The sequence below is a fragment of the Odocoileus virginianus genome, chromosome 4, assembly GCF_023699985.2.
Source record: "Odocoileus virginianus isolate 20LAN1187 ecotype Illinois chromosome 4, Ovbor_1.2, whole genome shotgun sequence".
NCBI classification, from domain to species: Eukaryota; Metazoa; Chordata; class Mammalia; order Artiodactyla; family Cervidae; genus Odocoileus; species Odocoileus virginianus.
Window position 1 is genome coordinate 54,654,068 of NC_069677.1, and position 21,091 is coordinate 54,675,158.

Here is a 21,091-nt window from a genome sequence, read left to right on the forward strand (position 1 = left end):
TAAAGTATATGCAAATATGAATTTTGAACTAAACATCAAACTTATTCTAAGAAAACATTTATCATTACATATTTCTACCAGCAATTAATAACATGCCTTTCTACATTTATTAAATCTATGTAAGGCCCTAAAAAAGATATTATCCCTCAAACCATATTGTAAATTTCTATTGTAAGAAGGAGTAAAAGGTATATGTCTTTTCCCTATATAGAACTTAAAGCCTTGTCTTTGTGTTTTGCAAAATATTTTCACTTGTTAGCACTTACATGGCAGTTAATCGATGGAAACACTTGTAAAAATCAGTTGTTCAACTCCTGTTATTTCAAAATAAACCATCTCAGTGCTAAGACAATTACTATATTTATATTTTGCAATTATTTGCCAAAGAACAGGGCCAGAGGTTTGAATAAATGTTTGAGTTGACAGAGTATCAAAATGAATATATAGCTTACCATTCTTTGCTTCTTAATAAAACAAAACATTTAGTTAACACTCTGTGGGACATGTTATATTAGGAAAATCTCTGACAGCACAATGTCATATGATTAAGGGAATGCTTTTTTGGCATGTTATTTCTACAAATGTCAGAAAATATCCTGCTTCCCCCCCTTCTTTTTTAGGTACTAATTGACTAAAGGAAATCGTTTCTGACAAGTGCTATAAATAATGCAAGGTGTTATCAAACTAGCTAAGGCACAATAGAACTCTGGTGAACTCATGTAGGCCCAGACACATTTCCCTGTGTGGTCATTTCTCCTGAGGCCAGAGGGCCTCTTGCCCTGGACTGGAGTGTTCTGAAGTGGAAGGCATTATTTCCAGTCTAAAAAACCGAGGTAGGTATAGACTCTTGTATGATTTTGTGAAAGGGCATGTGTCCCATTAAAAAACAAAACACTCTCCCCACCTTTTACCCTCCTCAAACTCTTTCTTGGTTATTAAGTAACAGTTCACAGAATAAAGAGGAACCTGAAACTGGATTTTCAAAACACTTAAGATGGTTGGTTGGTAAAATGTGGGCATTTCTAATGCTTCTATTCTCTTTTTGACAATGTGCTTTTACCATGTTGTCAGAGTATAAATACAGTCACAACTTCTCAGGAGATAAGAGCAAGATTCTATTCCTAGGATTTTGTACTTTCCAAAAGAGTATATGTACTGAACACAGTTTGAATAAACTAATATGGCAACTTGGGGTTTGGTTCCTCTGCCAAACAGAAAAAAAAAAAAAAAAGAAAATCCCTTTCTTAGGTATTTTAACCACCCATAAGGTTCTGTGCATTCTAGAAAAGCTGTAACACACGAGGAGATCTGAAAAGCTGACTACATCCCTCTAATGAGACAGTGATTAAAGCTGTATGTGCTTCTACCAGCATCATATGCACTTAAAAACCAATGACCAGCTTTCCATGGCAAATCACAATGCGTCAGTAGCTGGCTAATAAACTCCAGTAACTGCCAGCAGTTTATTAACAGCAACACTTTCTGTTCCGTCTGGGAAATTAGAGATTCAGGAAGATCCTCGAATTCTCTGTATTGGTCACCCAGGGGTGACTTAAAAACACATATTCCTGGGACCTACCCTAGACCTACTAAAGGTAAAGACCAGTAATCTACATTTTTAAGCAAACTCCCCAGGCTACTCTTAATCTCATTAAATTCTGGCAATCATAATCAACTAAAGTTAAAAGACTACTTCCACCAGAGATTGTTTACTGCATTTCTACCCAATAATTTCCCAGAATATCTGCCCTGAAATGATGGCTTATTTGAGATTTGCTGACATGCTCTTTGATTATATTCTATTAACTTCTTTAGAAAATCGACATGCCTGCAAAATGTTATGCAAAGTTCTGTTATATTCATTTTTTTCAGTGTCATAAACGAAGGTTTATTTTTAAATATTTCATTATTTTCAGAACATCATTGGCAACTAGAAACTTGTATGCAAAGGTGATTTTATATCAGAATAAATAAAAGACTTTTATACATAAGCCACAGATGTCTGTCCCTCTCTCAACAGAATGACCTTTGAGGTCACACCACCAAATGAACCAATTTTGTATCATTTCCTTTTAGATTCTGCTTATAAGGGACTGTTACATTCATTTTTTAAAATATTATTTTAAATCAGGCACCATACATGCCCCTCCACATCATCTAAGATACTACTCATATCATCCTACTATGTCGCAAACCTCTTATGTTTCATTTCTGCTCAAGAGTTCACACCATGCAAAAGCTACTTAATCTGTAAAAAAATAAAAAGTCCCCCAGTATATCTGAAAGATTATATTGAATAAATTCAAAAAAATAATTACTTGGTAATCTTAAAACTTCCCATATCTTTCTATCATTAAAATGTCAAATATGTATGTACATAAACAAATATATATATGTATATACACAAATATATAAAATAAATACAGACAGTGATATTTAGGCTCCATACAGTAAAATTATTTTGCAAAAAGAAAAAGCAATTAACCACTTAATTACTACAATCTGATAAAATTAGTAATAGTATAGATAAATACAAAATAAAATGTATGTATGGGAGTGTAGATATGCATGTATGTTTGTATGCATGTGTGTGTGTATCCGAAGAATAAAGAGAAACTTTATGTAGGAATTAGTCAAATCATGCTCTTCATACATAATTAACACCTGGCTCTTTATTTAAACTCAAGTAAAATCTCTGTATTAAAGTTAACAGAGGGAAAATGACTTAAATAAGACTTTAAGCTTCTTTCAACAAAACTACAAACTATGTTTCCTCATTAATAACTCCTGGAGAGATTAACTTCTTGAGAAGTTGGCCTGTGCTACATTTCTTCTTGATTTAATATAATATCTGCAAGATGTTTATCTTGTTCTTTAATAAAAAGTTCTGACTAGAGGAGCCACTTAGAAAAATTTACTTTTCCCCCAGAACTCATACATTCTATTATTACTCAACAACAGCAGATAATATCTGATTCCCTGGTATACAATTTACTTTCATCTAAATTTTGCCATTTGTTCCTCAAGACTCTAAGGGATGGCTCTATTATCTTGTTCATTTGTGAACAAATAAATTAAGGTTGGCATGGTTAGGTGACTGACTCACCCAAGCCTCCTAAGCTAACTGAACGGGACAATCAGGATCCAACATCAGGGTTCTGATTTAGAACTTAAAATTGCAATCACAGCACATGCTGACAATTTAATACCAAACTTTGTAGAAATGACAACCACCTTAAATACAACAGAAGCCAAAAAACCCCCGAGAGGTCGGGTGCAGAGTCGGGTACGGTACAGTGGCCACGACTGCGTCCTTAGCGACGTGCTCTGAGAGCCAAGTGAGGGAGCAAGCGCTGTGAGTCTGAAGAGGGTAAGACGGCCCCCTTCCCAGGGCCGAGAGAAAAATGCCCTTCTCCGTGTGTCCATGGGTATGCACGCTTAGAAGTGTGGGAAGTACACACTACGTCTCATCAGTTTCTTCTGAGGACTGCTAGTGAGTCTTAAGCTAGTCACTAACACATTGTTGTTTAGCTGCTAAGTCATGCCCAACTCTTTTGCAACCCCGTGGACTACAGCCTGCCAGACTCCCCTGTCCATGGGAATTCTCCGGGCGAGAAGACTGGAGTGGGCTGCCATGCTCTCCTCCCGGCATCTTCCCAACCCAGGAATCGAACCCAGGGCTCCCACATTACAGGCAGATTCTTAACTGTCTGAGCTCCCTGGAAGCCTAAGGATACTAAAGCTCTCCAGGGGAACTTCCTGACCCAGGAACTCAACCGAAGTCTCCTGCATTGCAGGTGGATTCTTTACCTCTGAGCCACCAGGGAAGCCCAGTTAATACATTACAGGGTTCTAAATACTCAGTAAATGATTGAAAGATGAGTTATTAAGGAAAAGGATCTTTGGGCATGATTTTATTTTCATCTTTCTGCTTTCTGAGCAAGAAGGGCACACCTTTCCTTCAGAGCTTTCGAGGACTTAAAATCTATTAACAGAAACCTTCTGCATAAGGAAAAAGGAAGACTGCTCTGAAAGCAGCACAACTGAATACATGCAAAGCAAGTATGCTTACAGGAAGACCGATCTGTATCAGCCACTAAACAGGGTTTGAAAAGCAGTGAAGGACATGGAATAACTGTCCGAAACACTTCTAAGCAATGCAGAAGCAGAGATTTTTGAGAGCTGTTAAACAGTAGAAAAGTATACTAGAGAGAAAGCCCTGAAGGTCTGAAAAGGCGTACGTGGTACTTCTCTTTACATGTAACCAAGCTGTTCTCTACTAATTAGTTACCTTATGGCACACACAAAAAAAAGGTAAATATTAAGTTGTTTTCTAATAAGAAAGCCCCCAATCAAAATAACTTTGAAAATTACAATCTCAGCGCCACTGCCTCAAAATTATCTCCTTTGACAAAAACTGCAGGTGTCTACTCCTCTAATAGTGCTTTTTTTACTTCTCTCTCTTTCTTCTCTACTATCCTAGGGGAAAAAAAAAATGTTTTATTTAAAGAAATCCATGGGGAGAGAGGTGGGAGGCGGGAATCGGGATGGGGAACACATATAAATCCATGGCTGATTCATGTCAATGTATGGCAAAAACCACTACAATATTGTAAAGTAATTAGCCTTCAACTAATAAAAATTAATGAAAAAATAAAAAAAATTAAGAAATCCAAATATATCCAATATACACAATAATCTTACTAAATGAATAAATACATTAAGGATAAACAATACATAGGTAAAACAGTATATGCACACTGATTAATTATATTAAACAGCTAATGGATGATCCCTTATATGTAGCCTAGATCTAGGGGGACTACATGGATCCAACTTTGAAGAGTTTATTGCTTTACTGGGGACATAAAATTAATACACAAACAACTGCACGTAAGAAAAAAAGTGCTGAGCGATCACAATAAGGCTTGGTGACTAAGAGAGAGTCAGGGTGGTTTCTTGATGGATAAGACATCTGAAATGGGCCTGGAAGGACAGGTTTCATCTGGTTGGATACACAAAGGAATGGCACTCCAGGCTGCAGGAATACAAGGAACAAAGGCAGGGACAGGGGAAAGCACAGAACAGGAACGCTGGAGGAAACGGTCGTCGTGGAGCACCATGTGCAATGGGGCGGGCCGGAGATAATGTTGGAATCTGGGGCTGGAACCAAACCAGTAAGGGCCTGGAAGGCCAGAATGAAGAATTCAGCCTTCATTTCTTAATTATTTGGAATCCATCCATTCCAAGATTTCACTCAAGGGCAGAGTCAGAATATTTAACTAAATATCCTAAGGGCTAAGAATAAAACTGTACATGGGATATAAAGAGATCTTAACAAATAAACTTGGGATTTCTCTACTTCCTAAAGCTTTTGCTTTAGTCTCCAGAAAGCCAAGAGATAAATTCAGTTCTCAATTTCATCTCAAGCACTTGTTTCATTTCTTTTCCTTCTGATTTGTCTTTTTCATAGTCCTATTTGATGTGTGCTTATCATAGTAAGGCAACTAATACCTTTTTTTTTTTTGATGGAGTACACATTACACATAAATAAAATTATTTTAACAAATGCCCTGGTATCAGGTAAGGTTGTAGATGCAACACTTAAAAAGTTTTACAGAAATCAGAACCCTCCCATCAAGTAAAACTTGTTCCTCTGTAAATATTCCAATGAAAAATAGCCACAGCAAATTAGAATACCCAGTTTTTGCAGATGACAACTATTCTAAAATCTACAACTGTTGGGTTCAGCAACCTATCTTCCTGCCTGGCTGTCCAGTTTGACCTTCCATATGAATCAGTGTTCTACTATGATGCCAAAATGACCTTCTGAAACTTACAAGGCTTCCAAGGCTGCGGATATTTTCAGCTGTATCAGCCCTGGCTGTCACAACGTTCTGCATGATATTAAGTGGCAAAACTGGAGCCTCCTGTACTAGCCTGACCTTTTAAACTCTACAATACTGTGCTGCCACTCAAAACTGAGTTTTCCTTTTCTGCTTACTTTGTGATGCTACTTCTCTTGCTTACTTGGAAAGCAGTCACTCTAAGCATAAAATGGCACCTTCCTTACATGAAAATAGAACACTTACTTATACACAGTAAGCCTAACACTGATAGAGATTTTAAAATAAACATTTACTGCCACCTACAAATAATACCTCTTTAATTACAGAAAAAATTATTTAAATTCCATAAACAAGATTATTTAAATTCTGTGGCAACAAGAAATATAATAATATGTCATTATTTCTGCAATGGCCAATTTGAAATTTGAGAGATGTCTAAATTTTATAATTGCACTTTTATAATTGCATCTGTTTATGTTAACCATTATGTATTCAATGCCTAGCACAGTGCCTAAAACATAAAAGAATCCAAATTAATATTTAAGTGCATGCTGCAGAATCTGAATGTTTAATTACACTTCATTTATCACAGAACTATTGAACTGAAATATAGGTGCTAATTTTCTTGCCAAAAAATTAGTATATTAGCATAGAATATTTATCTTAAAAAATATGCCCGAGAATTCCTGGTACATGAAGGGAAAATATTTTTAAAATCCATTAATGCCAGGTCATTTACCAACAGGAAATTGTTACTGTGCAAACAGGATAAAGTCTAACACCAGTGGAGGAAAAAAGCAATAGAAATCAATTCACTAAGGCAGAGGGACTAGGATTCTTAAGAACAATATCTATCAATTATTTGATCTCAAGCCTTAATAACTATTAGTAATAATAAATTTAGATTTACACATGTATATTAGGGTATCTTTTGTTTTGTCTTTGGCATACTGTATTTTCACAAATCCTACTTAAAATCAGTGCAAAGAACCACACAATGATGTTGTGTGGTTGCTATTGTTCAGTTGCTAAGTCACGCCTGAGTCTTTGCGACCCCAGGGACTGCAGCAAGCCAGGCTTCCCTGTCCTCCACTATCACCTGGAGTTTGCTCAAGTTCATGTCCATTGAGCTGGTGATCTATATAACTGTCTCATCCTCTGCCATTCTCTTCTTTTGCCTTTAATCAAATATACTTCAGAACAAACTTGGTGACCCTATTGGTGAATGCATCCTTTAGTTTCATGAATTTACTGTTTCATTTTCAGCTATAACCTATGGACTACTTACTTCATAGTCCTTTATGGAATATACATGTAAATAGGATATAACATATGTATCTGTACACATCACACACTCACAGACATATTCTAATTACTCTGCTAGAGACGGGGGAAGTGAGAAAAGTTCATCCGAAATCTCCAAGTGAATACCCATTCTCAGTGAAATGTTTATTTTAATGTTGGTAACAGATTTCTATTTTTAAATGATGGGAGAAATGAACTGAACTGCCCTAATGCCTTCAATAATGTAGCTGGCTAAATTATAAGAGCATTTGCAACACTGCTCTGTGGACTCAAGACACTTCGCAAACTGCGCCACTTCAAACCATCCACAGGAGCAATTGGCAGAATGCTATGTCATCCAGAAGTGACACCTGAAACTCACAGGTGGTAATGATTTTGTGTCTAAAAGTAGATTTTGCTGATCTTGGCAAGTGCTGGAGCAGAGGGTATTAGGTGTGAGTAGAACTAATACTGAGCAAGCCAGCCCGGCAGATTAGGCCATCCGATACTGCCCTCCTTTCCAGGCCAGGGAGACGTCAGAGTCCACTCCCTGGTCTCTGCTGTGTTATGACCACAATGATTCAAAACCCGCCTTTCACATCCTGCCTCCTTCATTACGTCTCTGCAGAACTAACCTGGGCTGGGCCTCAAGTGCACACTGCTGTGAGTGCTGTTGACGCCAGCTATGCCATCTTGATGCAAACAGTCAGACAAACCGACAGCAGAACTGGGTTGACACCTCAGCACACACAGTACCTTACTACACGGCCCCTGGGCAAGTTATATGACCTGAGCCTTGCTGAGCCTCCATTTTCTCACCTGTGAACCACAGCCAGCCAGCCGTGCATAAATCTCACAGTGCTGTGCCACAACTCCGTACAGTCACAGAAGTAAATGAATAAGCGCCTACGGAATAAGAAGCTATTTTCCTAATTATTATAACTGCTTCAAGGTCTGGTCTTTTGTAGTTCTTGTTGTGTTTTCATTATTTTGCAATGGAAGGAGCTTTTCCTTTGGGCCATAAACTTCAGAAAAGCAGAACCCGTATCTCTAATTTCTCTTGAAAATTTCAGCCAAAAATCTTTTCACGGAGCTTTTTCGGCAGGGGGCTTTAAATAAATGTGTATGACTGCAAATGAAGAATGGCAAGCCACAGAATAAAAATCCTGGTTTCTAACCTAGAACACAGAACAATCTTGAAAACAAGTAACAAACATGTCACAGCTGGATGGGGCCTTCTAGAACCCAAGCACAGTTGCACTTTCACCATTTGAGAGTTCGGAAGCTAGCCTACAAAATACAGCTTTATTTTCTGCACATGAAGAAAAGCCAGAGGGAAAAAAAGTCTCAATCTATCTAAAACCTTCTGTCACTAAAGTTAAATCAGTTAACACCTAAAGCATATCTCTCTCTTAAGGATTTTTTTTTTTTTTTCTGTTAACACAAAAGCATCAGCCTCTGAAACCTGAAGGTCAATACTGAGTGCCTTCACCTCCTAATCAGGAGTTAGTATGAAGAAGCTTCAGACGAATTAAATGTCCCCACCTTTCTATAAAAATGCCGACAACTGAAATAAATTAATCTCTTCTGTCTGGTCATCTGTCTACCCTACACTTAGGTCACGCTTATTTATCAAATACTTAAACAGAAAGAAAAATAGCTTAAGCACTGAATCATGTAATTTTAACAAACTATGATTTGATTTTTTTGTCTTCTCTTTAATATACAAAGCATGTAAAGAGTTAATGTGTCTACTAGATGGTTTTAGGCAAATTCCACACTCTGCCCACAAGCAGCCTATTCTTGGCTCCTCCATGCCCACTTTGTTTTGCCCGTACATTACTTGTGAACATTTCCATCACTACACTGAAACTACTCCGAGAAGAGGATATACCTTACTCACGTCTTTATCCTCTGATAGGTGGATCAGGCATGAGAGATGGCACATGTACAACTACACTCAATAAACATTTTCTAATATAAGTGCTTTCCTTTGGGGCCAAAAGCAATAGCATACAGTTCTTTCACGTTCCTTCTCTAAACAATACATAATTTTATTTGGTGTATATTCAAAATAGCTCATGAAGAAAGGAATTTTTTTTACCAAGTGACTAGCTCCAAGAGAACAGGTCTTCAATTAATCATTTACCTTTTTTTAATGTCATAAGTTCTGCCACAGAGGGACAGAGAGCACAGATTAGTGTGTGAAGATGATGCAACATGAAAATATAAAATGCCCATCTTGTTGTTCAGTCGCTCAGTCGTGTCTGACTCTTTGGGACCCCATGGACTGCAGCACACTCGGCTTCCCTGTCCTTCACTATCTCCTGAAGTTTGCTCAAACTCATGTCCACTGAGTCGGCGATGCCATCCAACCGTCTCATCCTGCCATCCCCTTCTCCTCCTGCCCTCAATCCTTCCCAGCATCAGGGTCTTTTCCAATGAGTCGGCTCTTCACATCAGGTGACCAAAGTATTAGAGTTTCAGCTTGATAAACAAATTTAGCATGTACTCTGGAGCTAGGCCTATCACTTCTTGGTGAAAATTTTATGGCATCATGTTACTGGTGTGAAAGTACATTATCTTTGCAAAGCTTCCTCTGGGAGGATCCCAGATGGCCCAAATGCAATGTTATAATGGGTCACCCTACTGCATGCCTTTACCACATCTGCTAAAGAGAGGAGGCCTGGTGTGTTTTGCTTTGCTTTGTTTTTTATAAACCTAAAAAGCAATGATTACAAACAGTTGGCAAACTCTATGCCATTTGTATTAATAATCCAACGTCAAAGCAAAAGAACGAAATGTATTAGCCATCCTTTTAAATTAAATTTATACCTTCCTGAGTCATGTCAATTCTATGGGTGAAGTTTAAAATTACTGTATCATAACTATACCACATTCATTCTAGCAGAATCATAAAGGGGAGACAGAATGGTCGTTCAGAAGTGAAGAAAGACCTGGCTTCATTTCAGCTACTCATCAGGCTGTGTGAAGTTTGGCATCTAAGTTAACCTTTCTGAGCCCTAGTTTCCTCACCTCTATCGAGAGGACGGTGGCTCCTCCCACCCAAGTCTCTTCCCTAACTATACAGCACTGTGAGCTGGTTCTTTTCATGGAAAGACCATCTCACACACAGAAGATGCTCAAATATGGAAGCTAGCCTCATTCTCTTCACACCTTTTCCCTCCATTTTTTGAAAAGATTGCTTAATCTTCAGCCTATGTCAGGAGTCCTCCTCCACAGAAGAAATCCTAACTGCTCAGTTCCGCAAAGACTTCCCTCTTTTAATTTCCTCCTTTGGTATTCAATTGTATAGTGTCAATGCTGATTGTACTGTTAACTTCTCATGTCTTTCTCCCCAACTCAATTATATGTCAAAGAAGAATAAAAACTATGTAATTCTCCTTTGGGACCTTCTCTCCTGACCTACTATAATCCTTTACTTCTAATAGGTGCTCAGCAAATGTTTGTTAATTGATTATTTAGCGGAACATAAAGAGTGATTTCCCTATATTGCCTTATTATTAACATAGAAAAACAGCTTTTCAAGTGAAAAGACCTCAGCACAGAGTAAACTTTAATCCATTACTGAGAAACAGACACAATAGTCTCTATATTAACTGCTTCCAAAACAATGTTTACTTTTAAAATCCAGTCCTCAAACCATTAATATATTTCTCTGGGAGAGTCATTTCCCATGTGCAATTTTCGGTAGATGTGGTCCTTCTGAAAGAATTACGCAGAATTCATTTTTTTTCAATAATCTCCACTATTGTTCTGGATATTTCTAATTAATTTTCAGAAAGGTCCTATTTGGAAATATCTCAGAGAGGTTCTACAGCTGGGTTAAAAATCTGCTTGTATTCCCAGCTGTTCACTTCTGCTGTGCTCATCCAATCTTTCCAAGTCTTCTGGATGGGGTATGTAAGACCAGTTATTTAAGACCAGTTGCCTTATTTGAACACCACTAAGTTGACAATGCAGCTTTTCCTGAACTTTTTGAACAAAGAAATTCAAATAACAGCTCAAAATAATTTGGAGTAAATTTACTAGTTAAGATTGGCTCATGAATTGGGAAGGCAAAGAATAATTTCTAATCTTAGTACTATTTAATCTTATTTACTTTGAAATGAACATTTTCTAAGCATTATCTAATAATTCAACAAAAATAGATTTTTACCAGATCTTTATAGCACACAGCCAAAACCAGATGGGGCAAAAAAAAAAAAGTCTAATAATAGAAAAAGACACATTCTAAGTGTGGTTTTCACATAATACTAAAAGGCATATAAACAAAAGGCAAAATGGAAACACTATTAACATTATTTTCTCTAGCTCTACATGTTATATTTAAAGACATACACAGTGCAATTTAAAAATTATTTTCTGTGGACACAGACTAAATAAAGTGTTAAGCATTTATAAATGCAATCTTTTTCTTGAAAACTCTTGATTTCATGAGAATTTCTCTATGTATATTAAATACAGACATTGCTCTGACATGCTCAACTTAAACTCTTAAGTCACTTACTTGTAAAAAGCACGTAAGTGCCTTATATAAAAAGGCCTATGAATACTCCTGTAAAGCTTTCTATTCTGTTTGAAATATAACTATCCTCCCAACTCCAGGTAACTGCTAACTCAATGCAACTGCTTATTTATTTCCATATGTAAATCATTCTGTTTATAAGGGTGTCTGATTATTAAGGATCTTTATTTCCAGGAAAAAGAGTATCATTGATACCTTCCCTAAAATAGCAAGGTCTGAGAAGTATAAATGTCAGCCACATTGAGCACATTGCAAACTTGTTTTATCATGTATCTATCTGCCACCTGGTTTATCACTGGGGATCATTTACACCAGCATTCTGCATGAACTTTAAAGGGACCAGAACTGCTTAGCCGTCAATAAGACATTTCCCAGCAAACAACATACCCCTGAGATGAAATGACGCTTACTTTAGAATGACCAATTTGGGATAAAGAATTTAAATACCATTCTTTAATTGACTGGATCCTGTGTTTTAAAGGAGCTTGACACAGAAATGAACTGTTTTTAAGAATGTAACAGGTATCTTCCACCTAACCAAGTTACAGTCCCGGATAAAATATAATTTTAAGTGTTTTTCTCTGATGTTAAAATACAGTTCTTTATATGAAAAGAGCTCACAAGAAACAATATGATGAACAGGGATAACATTAACAAAGTTTTAAATAAGGGATTTTGGATGAAAAGTTTAAAAAATTCTTACCATACTCTTTAAATCATTTTTAATACCTCCCGTCACCTTTGACATCCACAGCTAATTAGAGGCTACATCCTGTGGACCTGAAGCCTGTGACTTTCTCCCCAGAACACGAGTCCCTTCATTACCTTGTTACTGTCCTTCTCCAGTCCCTCATCTCTAGCCAACAACTTCCATTTCATCCTTTGTATGTCCTCCTCTCCCTCTAGAAAATGTCACTAAAACACAACACCTGGAGATTACTTGCTAAAGTAAATGTCTCCTGGTGTTTCCACTGTGCCCTGAACTTCCTACCTGGTCCTCCGTGTCCTCCAGAGTGGGGCCCAAACGCCCTTTCTCCACTGACTCCTTCTTTCTTCTACCTATTAACTGCCCCTCCCCAGGCCCTTTATCTCTCTCCTCTTAACTTCCTATCTTCCTATCCTAACTCCATTCTTCTGGAGTCTCCTCAAGTGCTGTAGCAAGAGTTACTCTTGGGGATCAATCCACATGTCTACGGTCTCAATCTCCTATCAGTACCCAAGTATCTTTTTAAATTTTGTTTTTATTCTTTGACAATTCTAGAACTGGACTACCCTGGTTCAACTCCCTGTGGGGCCACCACCTAGTTAAGAAACCATGTGCAATTAACTCCGTGCCTCAGTTTTCCCTGTGAACCTGAGACAGTATCCATCTCAAAGGGCTGTTCTGAGGCGTATGTAAAGTAATTCACACACCTTACCCTGGCACAAAGTAAGCAGTCCAAGACATCAGTGAGTGTTGTTAAAGCTATTATCCTCATCACCATTCTTTGTAATGATGGCAAGCAAGACCAAAAAAAGGTTAAAAATATGGAATTGGGAGTTAAAAAAAAAAAAGGCTCACAACTCTGAAAATGACAAAAAGTGTTTACCAGTCATGCTAATCAACTTTAAAAGTCAAAAGGGGCATTTACATCTGTCACAAAGATTAAATGAGATATTTTATAAAGAAATGTATAGCAAATGGCACTTATATTATTAACAATTATTTACATGCTCATAATTTTGCAGATGTAGAAATTAAACAACAGAAAGAGTGAATGCTTTTTCCCAGTCCACGTACCTAGTCACATCTGGTTTGGTAAAATAAAATCCATACACTGTGAGATTTTTGTGCCCCATCTCCCAAGTCTATTACTCCTTTCAAGACATAGACAAAGTGTAATAAATATATAAAAATATAATAGCTTGTCAAGGATAATAATAACATCAGTATCACCTCTTATATTTATAAAGTGCCTCACTTTTCAAAACACGCACCCCAAATGGGCTCCATTTTTGTCGATCTACCTGCACTGCAACAAACACTGGACTTTCAAAACAAACGCAGATACAGTGCTCACAGAAACTTGACATTATCATTTCATAGGATGGCTTTTTTAAACTAAAATTTAGTAAACAGAAATATCGGTGAAGGAGTCTCTGTTAGGAGCATGCTGAATGGCAAAGTCACTTAATGGTGCAGAGCTTTTCCCACCAACTCTCCCCCCAGCAGGCCATCTGCCCTCCTGTTGTATCTGTGGTCACCTTGATTATCACCATCCCATCCCAGACTGTCTTTCTACTAGCATCAGGGGAGCCATCCACATAGAGGGCTAAAAGGTCACTGTAAAGGTAATTCTCTTCTTGTAATCAGATAAGACAGAAACAAAATGTTAACCTATCATTACTACTATGATCAACAACGCTGATAAACAGATTGCTGGATATTTGCCTTGATTAAATTTTAAATTTTCTAGATACAATAAGCCGTGAATAGTTTGTAAGTTTTAAGTTCAAAAAGTATCTTTAATGATGTTCTAAATATGAATATGGACTTCTTAATGCCTCATTTGGCATTCTTCTTATTTATCCTGCTTTTGACGTGTTTTGACTATTAAGCTGTAAAGTCTTTCACCATTTCGATTTCCTCACACTCCCACTGCATATACTATTGTTGCCACACTTTTTCCAATTTTCTAGAAGAGTCTATTCAGTTATAATCATTGTAGACAAATGTTAGTAAGGAGGAATTTTGAGTACAGTTAAGTATACACAATGTTACCACGTCTTCTACAACCACATACTTAAAATATTTATGAACTACTTTTAAAAACCCACAAAAGTATATTCACAATTGTGACACTTCTACCAGTGCCTGAAATCATCATCTATATCTTGTTTTTATTTCTTCACTTTCCTATTCAATGTCACATTAAATTGGATACTCTGGCTGTGTCTGATTAAAATCTCCTTGCTAATATATATTTCTCTCATTGCTCTTCATCCAGTATAAAACATTCTCTTTACCTAAATGAAATCACTTCTTTTTTGGTACATTTTAGTAATATTTTCACTGCTTAACTTTAATATATAGATTTTTTTTTTTTTTTTTAGCAAATGACCTTGTAATTATCAATTTACTTTTTTTTTTAAACATTTATTTTTATTTATTTGGCTACATAGAGTCTTAGTTGTGGCATGTGGGATCTAGTTCCCTAACCAGGGATCAAACCCAGCCCCCCTGCATCAGGAGCGCAGAGTCTTAGCCACTGGACCACCAGGGAGTTCCCTATCAGTTTACTTTTAACCTAGCTTTTCCCTTGAACAAATTTTCTATGCACTGTTTACCCCAGTTACCCACTTTGGTTTTCTGGTACATCTGTAATTATTTGGTAGCTTCAAAAACTGGTATTTTATGGTATTTAACAGTAGTGCTAATGCCAAAGCTATCAATATTTTACTATTGGACGTTTGAGAAATATACATTTCTACCAGCAAAATGAACTGAATAAATGAACTAGAATATGTATAAAAATCATGCCTGGATATTAAATATAAACACATGATAATATGAAAACATCACTGAATAGATATAATTAATGCTGCTTTAACAGGATAATATTTCTATAATATCAAAAAATAAAGAATTTTTTTTGTTTTCCACTATTTATGCATTAGAGCTGTTATATTTATTACACATGTTGGTCAGAGCTACAGTAAAATGTACCTTTCCTTATCTCAACTTCCATACAATGTTACCTAGCCACCGTTTATGAAATATCAGTTTCCACTTTACAGTTATTTTCAAAACTCTTAACTTCCGCTACAAGACTGCCACCTCTTTGAGGACAAGGTGTATCTTGATTAAGTTTGGCAGAGCTCACTGAACCTAGCTTGCTATTTTTTCCACAATATATATTTTCCCATGAATCAACTTTACAAAATAAAATATCTCAAATCAGCATGTAATGTTTATTTCATGTGATTAAATGTGTTCCCACAATCCTAGAATCTTGTGAGCTCTTTTTTTTTTTTTTGTGAGCTCTTTAAAACAAGTCCACTCGTAATGACATGAACTATGGATTAAATAATAGTTCAACTATTTTAAAAGCAGAAAATATAGTAAAGGTCCAGAGTCAAGATAGATTTTTTTAAGAATCCTTTGGAGAAGAAATACCATTTTGCCAACTCAGCTAGAGAGGGACTGGAATGGAGTTGATATATACATGGACATCAGCCTTTGGATTACATAGTATTTACTACAATCCTTTTTCATAACATTATGTTACTTAATATCTAGATGATCTGAATAAATTGGCATTGCCTTGGGAAAAGTTTTATATTCATATATATATATACTCACACACAAATTGTACCCACACTTGATGGGACTATTTACCTTATTAGCTATTATTCACCTCTTTGGGTATTTAAAGATGCAACTATCAATTTCTTAAAACAATTATCCAAAGAGATGACAGTTTTTCTTTTAGAGCATATACACTATTTGAAGCATGACACTTATTTCAGAAACATCTTTACTTTTTAAAAAATAATTGATCACAGTGGGAAGGTAATTTTCCACTCTATCCAACATGGCTGCACTTCATCTTGAGGTTAACATATCCTGAACTCTTTAACAAAGGATCATCACAGAAACTGAGGATTAGATCTCAAAAATAGTGGGAAAAGTAACAAATACATAATGCTCATACTGTAACATATATCCTTCAAAGGTTTTTCATTTTTATATGTCATAGGAAGGTAATAAGATGCCTTTTAGAAAACATGAGTAGTTATCTGAAAGAAACGTAATGAAATCATTAAAAGACTAATAATACTATGCAGAAAGCTATTACCTCATTATTTGTTAAGGGTTTTTTCAAGGATATAGCTGTAATGCTTATATAAATGCATATTTTTTTTATAATATGAAAGCACGACATAAATCCCAAGTTCCCTACATCAACTCTAAAAATACAAAATATGCCTAGAGACTTTTAGTGCCCTATGTCAATAGCTCTTCTTAAATCCTCTGCTTTGCAATCAATAATTCTCCAAGCATTAGTGACTCTGCTCCATGACTCATCAGAAACGATCTACGAAGTTAATGGGGATCATTGTTCCCCGAAGGCTCCACATGCATTGACAGTACTGGCAGTTATGCTTCTTGTGGTGGGAGATAGATTCAAGATGGCCCCAAGCTGGGAGCTAACTTTTCTGAGAGTCTCCATAAAATTTGCCCCCTCTCCCCCGGCAAGGAAGAATCCATAGGCTCCAACCTGTCTCATAGATTTAGTATCCTTCAAGTAAATAAAAGTATGCTTATGTTATATGGATATACTTTTTTCAGTGTCACACACCCTGTGCATGACAAAATGTACTTCAGTCATGAGAATATCTGAGAGGAACGTTTCCAGGACCAACGCCACTGTGCTTTGTTTACCAGTCAGATGCTTTCCAAAGAATGTGTTCAAATTATAAAGACAATGTCTCCGTGTATAGGAATTCTTCAAAGCCCAAACATTACCAAAGAATTGTATTCTTACCTTCCCTAGTATTCAAAACAACTTCCACTTCCCTACAGGTGAAAGTCTTTCCTTCTTGTGAATTTATTAATCTTTGATTAACATACGGTCAGGAGTTGTTCAGATTTATTGGGTGTTTTTATTTTCTAAGGAAGGAGAGTCATAGCAAAGGAAAATATATATTAAGCATTCAAAGATAATTGCTATTTACTGAAAACCCTATTTTAAAATAAATTTCAGTGACTCGTTTGTGTTTGGTAACTTCGGGACAATGATAACTATAGAGTCTCTAAAATGTTTCTAACTAGCAATCATACTCTATTCTGGCCTTTGAGAGGTGTTAAGACTCATCCCCTAATTATAAGCCTTTTCTCTGCTATTACTACCTCACCATTAAATCTCTAAACTAAACAGTAGTTTTGAGGAAATAAAAATAGATGTTATGTGGTGTGTTTTCTCAAATTTTAGTTACAATGGATAAGAAAGATGAAGTATTCCTATGTATAATAAACTGCTTTAGCCTGTGAAAATGAAAGTCCCTTTTATTGTGTTTTGACCAGTAAATTCTATTAGGCTTTCCCCAGAATACCGCTTCCTTGCTTTATTCTAGAATAGCTCTGTCCACTAGAAATACAATGCATGCTACATCTGTTACTGTAAGTTTCTAGTAGCCATATTTTCTTTTTACTTTTTTTTTTTTTTGACCATGCTGCAAAGCACGTGTGATCCCAGTTTCCTGACCAGGGATCAAACCCCCATGCCCTGCAGTGTAACTACAGAGTCCTAACCCCTGGACCACCAGGGAAGTCCCAAGTAGTCATATTTTTAAAAAAAGAAAATGAAAAGAAACAGGTAAAGTTAATCTAACAACATATTCTACTGAAACTAATCTATCCAAAATATTATCACTGCAGCATACTATCACTATAAAAATATTATCAGGTTTATACATCCTTTCCTTTGTACAAAGTGTTCAACATCCACTTAGAACAAACCTCAATCCAGGTAACCACATTTCAAAGGCTCAACAGTCACACGTGGCCAGTGGCTACTGTTTGGATAACACATTCTAGATTTCAAAACCATGAAGCTTTGTGGCCTAAAAGTTCACATGTTTTAAAATTTCCCTATGTAACATCCTTTGTTATTGTTATTGCTGTTGGGATTTTCTATTGAGCCAAATATTTAAATGACTGTATTTCATTTCCTTCATCTGCTTCCCTGACCCTCGTATCTACTGGCCACTCTGACGCCTCAGAGTACAACAAACTCCAATCACCTATTCTTTTCAGATTCTTCTAAGCAAGATCTGAGATAGTCTCTCACCTCGGCATGTTCCCATCACCAAGCAGAAAGCCAGAAGATGCAGGAAGTCTAATCTGTTTCCATAAATAGATATATCAAATACAGGCCTAATGTAGGGCAACAATGATAAATGCAAGGGCAATTTTTTTTGTTTACAAAAAAGATCAGAAATTTTCTATAACAAAGTAACACACTCATCTTCAGTCAGAAATACAATTTCACTCCCTTCCCCACCCCCGTCCCAGGGGAAACTTTGGGATACTCTGTTCTTGTTCTGGAACAGAATCCAGTGTTTCATGTCATAGGAATTCTGTGCCCAGAGGAAGAACAGAATGTTGGAATCAAAATTTAATGAATTCAACTTGGAGCCTAAGTTTGCCCCAAATGTGGAAATGTAAACACAAGCAATATCTCAAAGCATCAAACACTCTGGAGTCTGTTGGCATGGCTGTATAAAGTATCACACGAGTTGTGTGTCTGCACACAAATTTTATCTCAGTTCCATGAGGAAAAAAAAAAATTAAACCAGGCACATGAGAGGTTTTCAGAGTCTCTTCATCATAATAAAACCTGATTATTCCATCTTAAGTGACACTGTAATTATAGACGGTTGGATGAACAGGTTTTCTGGTGCTGACCCAACCTGTTCCTTAAAACACAAAAGGCCACTTTTGTGAGGAAACCCCCCATTAAATAAAACTAAAAGCTACCTCCATCGTTTGAGAGAAGGCCTAACAACACACTAAGTAATAAAAAAAAAAAAAACTTTCACCTCCTTGCAACACTGATGAAGATCAGAATGCTGGAGTCTTTCTTTAAAAACAGTTTTGAGATGCAGTTGTCACCAACTTTAAGAAAGCAAAAATACAAGTGACAACATTGTGTTTTCACCGGCTACAAAATAACTTTATTCGGTGTCTCTGGCTAGAGCACTGCATCAGAGCCATTCTAAGTATCGAGCTAAGTATTCCTAGGGGTGAGTTTTACAGTCCTTGAACTTTCATTTTAACTTGTCTCAGTGATAATATTTTATCTCAACAGCAAGACAGGGAGAAACACCAACGCTCTCACCAACCCAAAGAGATAACAGGGAGTGGATCACTTAGCCTGGTATAGAATAGTTACGTACTAAATACCCTCCGTGTATAAACACTGTGTTCAAACCCAGGAGGGAGGAACACCGCGTCCACGGGTGTAGTATTTCAAAGCACATTGCGGAGGGCCTGCAAATCCAAAGGCATTAATTATGACTTCTCTCTCGATGGATTAATTTGCTTAAGAAATTCCTCCGAGTATAGCAGAGTTTACCATCCATTTGCTCTGGGCTTGTGCCTGGGCTGGTAGATACAGAAAGTAAAGGCAGCGGCAATCACCTCGCTGGCAGCTTCTTACTCAGTCTTAATCCTAGGGAAGCACACTCCTCGGAGATAGAGCACAGACTCCCAGCAGCCGCGTATCCCCCGGCCCGGGAAGGCTGAAGAACACAGTTAGGGTTCTGGCTCCACCACGCCAGCTGTGAAGTGCTGTGAGACGGGCGAGCATGAACTCCACCATATACCTGCTCGCCTTACAGGCTCCGGAATCGAAGTATTCTCACATGACACATTACTACCAATAACAGATTCCGGCTCCGTTTAAAAAAAGAGAGAGAGAAGGGGAGGGAGGGGACGCGTTACATATTTGTCTTGCTTTTGTCTAAGAAAAAAAGAGAAAAAAACAGAACCCAAGAACTAACTACTTTTCATTCTTTTCAACCTTTCAGGAAAGCAATTCAATCAACCAACTGCGGCTGCACCCGGAGAGCGTCTATACTTACTTTTCTTACAGTTTTTGAGTGACGCACTACAAAACGATGGAGAGAAAAAAAAACAGGAGCCCTCTCAAGCAGGGCGTCTTCCGCCCTGAAAACTTGGCAAAAGGCAAACTGGACTGAAATACAGCACTCTCCATATAAGGAAGGCCAGCTAAACATGTCATGCGTAATTTATGGGTAGCAGGCAGAGAATTAACCTTTGCGTGCACATATTTGGCCCAGATGAAAACCGGGCTGGACGGCAGCCTCGGGAACAGGGATGCGGGACCTCCAGGGAGAAACCGAGGCTCGCGTCGGATGGGACTCGCATCTCCCCCTCCCCCGACAAAGGCCGTTAAGTTGTGAGTACACTGGCACGCACCTGTTTCTCTTACCGCCCTCCCCCCTTGTCTCTCTCTCTTTGTTTTCGGCTGCCGAGTGGGGAGCTGGCGGGGCTGACAGTGCCCGCAGCGCCCGGGGAAGGGCTCCTGGGAGCCGGGCTGCCCCTGCAACCTCCCGCCGTCCCTCTAGCTCGCGACGGGGTGTGATCGGAAACCAGCCGGCGCGGGGCGCCGGCCCCAGCCTCCTTCCACTTCCTCCTTCAGCCATGCACAGTCCCGAAAGAGTGCGAACAATGCAGGGCAGCCGAGCCGCGCGAGCGAACGGGGGAAATGGAAACTTACCTCTCACATTTTTCTCCCCCCTCAGAGGCAGCCAGACGGCCGAGCGAGTGCCCGAGGCATTGTGGGAGTCATGATTCCGAGAGGCCCGCGATTTAAAATTGAACTTGTCAGTTCGCGGTCAC

At 37.8% G+C, this 21,091-nt stretch overlaps 1 protein-coding gene across 16 annotated transcripts in view; it reads right to left on the reverse strand.

The window, feature by feature from the left end:
• MBNL1 (muscleblind like splicing regulator 1) overlaps positions 1-21,091 on the reverse strand; it is a 210,024-nt gene that overhangs the window by 165,251 nt on the left and 23,682 nt on the right. For 2 of the 16 annotated variants that reach the window (XM_070466571.1, XM_020882053.2), the window contains exon 1: positions 20,970-21,058. The exons of 11 other annotated variants lie outside the window; for them this stretch is intronic. The gene's annotated coding sequence lies outside the window, so the exon portion shown is untranslated. Of the gene's footprint in view, positions 1-19,867; positions 20,003-20,969; positions 21,062-21,091 lie in introns of those variants that run through there. 3 more of the 16 variants (XM_020882175.2, XM_020882080.2, XM_020882138.2) reach the window with 2 other exon arrangements.